This window comes from Triticum dicoccoides, chromosome 5A (assembly GCF_002162155.2).
Source record: "Triticum dicoccoides isolate Atlit2015 ecotype Zavitan chromosome 5A, WEW_v2.0, whole genome shotgun sequence".
Lineage (NCBI taxonomy): Eukaryota > Viridiplantae > Streptophyta > Magnoliopsida > Poales > Poaceae > Triticum > Triticum dicoccoides.
Genome location: NC_041388.1, coordinates 614,468,586 through 614,473,240, shown reverse-complemented (window position 1 = coordinate 614,473,240; position 4,655 = coordinate 614,468,586).

Here is a 4,655-nt window from a genome sequence, read left to right as displayed (position 1 = left end):
CTGAATATATTTCTCAAGTTTGTAACCCATCGTTTGACTGATTACAAGGTGAAATTACATAAGAACGTGTAACCTAGATAAGAGGTAGGAATGCCATGAGGAGGCGGCCTGCTTTTCCTCTGTTTTCTTCATCCGGTGCGTCCAGAGCATGAGATCATCAATGATTCTCCTAAGGGTGAGGATACTGTGGTGGTTTTCCTGCCTGAAGGTCATAGCATTTCTGGAGTCCCAAATCTTCCATAGAATAATGAGGAGGATGGAGTGTCAGACTGCCGCATCCAGCTGAGAGGGGAGACGGCAGGCCCACAGATCGTCGATGGTGGCCGAGGGGTAAATGCCAATCCATTGCAATATCCGCTGCGCGAGTGGCCAGTCGATAAATATGTGTGAGCGTGTTTCACCCTCAAACCCGCAGCGTGCGCATAGTCAGTCAGAGACCATGTGCCTGCGGAGTAGGTTGGTTTTAGAGTTGAGTCAATCCTGGAACAGCAGTCATGCAAAGATCTTCACCCGGTTTGGAACGCATGAAGACCAGATTGGAACGGCATGCACATCATTGTCAGAGGCGTTGCCCATGGTTAGCGTGTAGGCGGCCCTGGTGGAGAAGCACAGGCCACCATTGAGGTGGCGCTCGTCTGGCCCAGTCGACAGCTGGAAATCATGCAGGAGAGACAACACGGAGCACAACTCGGCAGTAGCATTAGAGGTTAGGCGGTTCTGTAGGATTGAATCTAAACCGTAGTTAAAAACAGTAGCCACACGAGCGAGGGGTAGAGCGGTGTGAGCGTAGAGGCAGGGGAATAATGTAGTGAGAGGTTTCTGGTGAATCCATGTGTCTAACCAGAAATATGTATTTGTGCCAGAGTTGGTTAGAACAAAGGAGATGGCATGGAGTGCTGGTAGTTGCCGGTTTATAGTTCGACAGATGAAGTAGTGGTTGTTTTGTGGGGTGATGAGAGCATTGGGGTGTTGCAAGGTGATCCAGTCTAGCCAAGGTGTTTGGTCCGAAAGTAGAGCTTTTACGGTGAATTTCATTAGCAAACAGTTGTTCTGCTTAAGCAAGTTTTTTAGGCCTAGACCACCACTGTTTTTTTGGTTTACACACGTTTTTTCAGGCAACTAAGCATTGAGCACTAGTACAAGTTTCCTCAGCGGCCTAGAAAAAGGCTTGTCGAATCGAGTCTAGGGTTTTTAGAATGTTTTTGGGGATGAGGAAGACAGACATAAAATAAACTAATATGGAGTCTAGGACTGCAGAGAGTAGGGTGAGCATGTCCCCTTTGGAGAGGATTCTTGCACGCCAACCCATTAAGAATTTTCGACATCGTTTGATTATAGGTAGGAAGGCGTTTGAGGGTAGTCGTGTGGGTGCTAGGGGAAGGCCTAGGTAGATCTGAGGGAAGGTTGAGGATGGGGATTGCATTGTGGAGGCAATGGAGGCCGCCAAGAGAGGGGTGATATGCATGGGCATGAGCGTTGTTTTAGTGAAATTGATAGTGAGGCCGGTTGCCAAAGAGAAGTCGTGTAGGATGTTTTTTAGTTGTTGGGCGCCGTCATTGGATGCTTTAGCGATTATTAGGGTGTCATTGGCATATTGCAGGACAGTTGGCGGGAGATGTGAGAATAGGGGGTAGCTGAGGTGTGATAGGTTGCAGTCTTGCCGACCATTTGTTGCAAAAGATTGGCAACAATGATGAAGAGGTAGGGTGAAATGGGGTCTCCCTGTCTAAGGCCGATCTTACAATTAATCCAATTACCGGGGATCCCGTTGAGCATAACTGTTGTTTTCCCGGTGGAGAGAAGGTCATGAATCCAAGCTGTGAATTTTGGTGGGAAACCATGACAGCGTAAAATGGATATAAGGGAGTCCCAAGAGAGCGAATCGAAGGCTTTGCTAAAGTCTAGTTTAATTACCATTGTTGGAGCCTTCCTGGTGTGGCAGGCGCCGACGAGGTCGGTAGCGTAGACGAAGTTTTCGGCGATGCAACGGCCTGAGATGAACCCAGTTTGGTTTCCGTGAACCAGTAGAGGAATCAAGGGTTTTAGTCTGTTTGTGAGAACCTTTGCAACGGCATTGATGGGGCAGTTCTAGAGGGAGATGGGGGCGGTAGGCGTTAGGAGTGTTTGCAAGGTCTTTTTTGGGTAGCAAAATTAGGTGTGCTCGGTTTAGGCATTCAGTTTGCGCAGTGAGGTTTTGGAAGTCTGTCATGAAGGAAAATATAGGAGCCTTAACAAGATTCCAATATTTTTTATAGAAGAGCGGTCCAAAGCCATCTGGTCCAGGGCTAGCGAGGTGGTTCATTTGGAGAAAATCGTCTTTTATTTCTTCATTTGTGAAGGGAGAGTCGAGTGTGTTAAGCTGTGGTAAGGTCTGTGGGTAGTAGTTTGTGGTTGGAATGACCAGTAGGTGGGAGGTGTGGATCCGATAATTGCTGTGAAGTGATCTTTGAGGATAGTTGCTTTTTGAGCGTGAGAGTGGAACTCATTCCCATCAGCTAGGAGGGAAGTTCTAGTATTTTTACGGAGGTGCTGGGACGCAGCGGCGTGAAAATACTGAGTGTCCTTCTCGCCTCCAATGGCCGCTCGAACTTTGCCACATTGTTTTCGGAAGGCCATTTTTTCAGCAATCACTGAGCGAAGGGTGTCAGAGACTACCAGCCGAAGCAATGTTTCGGCGTTAGATAGAGGTCGAACCTCCTCTTTGAGATCAATGAGGTTAATTATTTGTTTTGCAGTGACCTCGTGATGGTGAGCTGGTGATCGTTTTGAGGCCCATTTTTTAGAGCGCATCTAGTTGTATTTAGATTTTTTTGCAAGGGTAGTTGCAGGGTTTGGTCGTCGGGTTGAGTGGGCATTTTGGGCCCAACATTTTTGTATTATTTTGTGGCAAGGAGTGGTTAGAGTCCTGACAGATTCAAATCTGAAGTGGCGCGGCGTTGGAACCGTTGTTTGGATATTTATGATTAGAGAGACGTGATCGGGTGTGATACGTGGTAGAGACGACGTACATAGTTGTTTTGGGAAAGCATTGTTCCAAGCCAGGTTGAAAAAAGCTCTGTCCAGTCGTTCTAGGGTTGGCGTGGCTCTTTTGTTTGACCAGGTAAAGCGTCTATCTAGTAGGGGTAGTTCTATTAGCGCTAGGTCGTTGATCATGGAGTTGAAAGCGTCAGCCTCACATTTAGAGAAAGTGTCAACCAACTTGACCCAAATCATTGCAGAGTAGTACTGCGGCCGGAATCACTGTTCTGACCTTGTCAGAGTTTATGCTCACAAACTGAACCCGACGTGAAAGTATTTCATGATTTGACCCTTTTAGAAACGCCAGGGCCCGTGACGTTTCTGGTCAACTACGAAACGCCGAGGCAGCTAGCGTTTCTGTCCTGGCCCACTGCCAGGCCGAGGACGCGTTGGTTCCTGACGTGGCATGGTGGAAACGCCTAGCAAGCTAGCGTTACTAGAAACGCCACCGGCCTTGGCGTTTCTGGTGCAGATATTTTAGGTGGTCGTGGGGCTTTCACCCACCACTCACCATTCACTCTCTTCTCCCCCATTGGCCTATCCCGAGCTCTTGCCCTTTCCCCCCTTTGTGTCCCTCACTTAGCCCCTCTAAAATCCTTGCAAATCGATTGGGTTGGTCCGTGGATCCGGTGTCATTTCTGTTCGTTGAGGTAACCTCCTTCATCGCACAATTTTTTATTGGTTGGATTTGTCCATTTGGATTGATTTGTTCTTGTTATTCCTAACCCTAGTTTTGAACATGAATCTATAATGTGATGTTTTGAGTATTGTTGTTCCAATAGTGTTGCTTTGTGATATTGTTGAGCATACCTTATTGTTTGGGTTATGGCTAATGTTAAGATTTAGGGTTAGGGTTATGGCTAATGTTAAGATTTAGGGTTAGGGTTAGGGGTTTTGTTAGCAATGTGGTATATTTAGCATTGTACAATTCTTATACTTATGTTACCATATTTTTAGATGGAAAAGATTGTGAATATTCATTATGTTGACAAAGAGGCATTCATGAATGTGGATATTGTTGACAAGTATGAGGAAGTGTTGATATTTCTTGAGACTCCTAGTTATGAAGAAGTTGTGGAAGAAACACGGATACGATTAAAGTTGGTGGATGCAAGTGACCAAGTTGAATTAGTAGGAAGACATGATGTTGGGTCGGCACACAAGTGTTGAATGAAGACAATGCCTATGAAGTCCAATTTGCATTGGGTTGCATATAAGGAGGTTGTTGCATCCTCGGCAGTCAAGTCACTTGAAGTCTTTGCAAGTAAGGTGGTTAAGGCTCCTCTCTTTCATGTTGACCTGAACAAACCTTAGTAGATGATGTGAGCCGGGTGATACGTCTCCAACGTATCTATAATTTTTGATTGCTCCATGCTATTATCTTCTGTTTTGGACATTATTGGGCTTTATTATTCACTTTTATATTATTTTTGGGACTAACCTATAAACCCGAGGCCCAGTCCAGAATTGCTATTTTTTTGCCTATTTCAGAGTTTCGCAGAAAAAGAATATCAAACGGAGTCCAAACGGAATGAAACCTTCGGGAATGTGATTTTCGGAACGAACATGATCCAGGAGACTTGGACCCTACGTCAAGCAACCAAGAGGGAAGCCATGGGGTAAGGGGCGCGCCTACC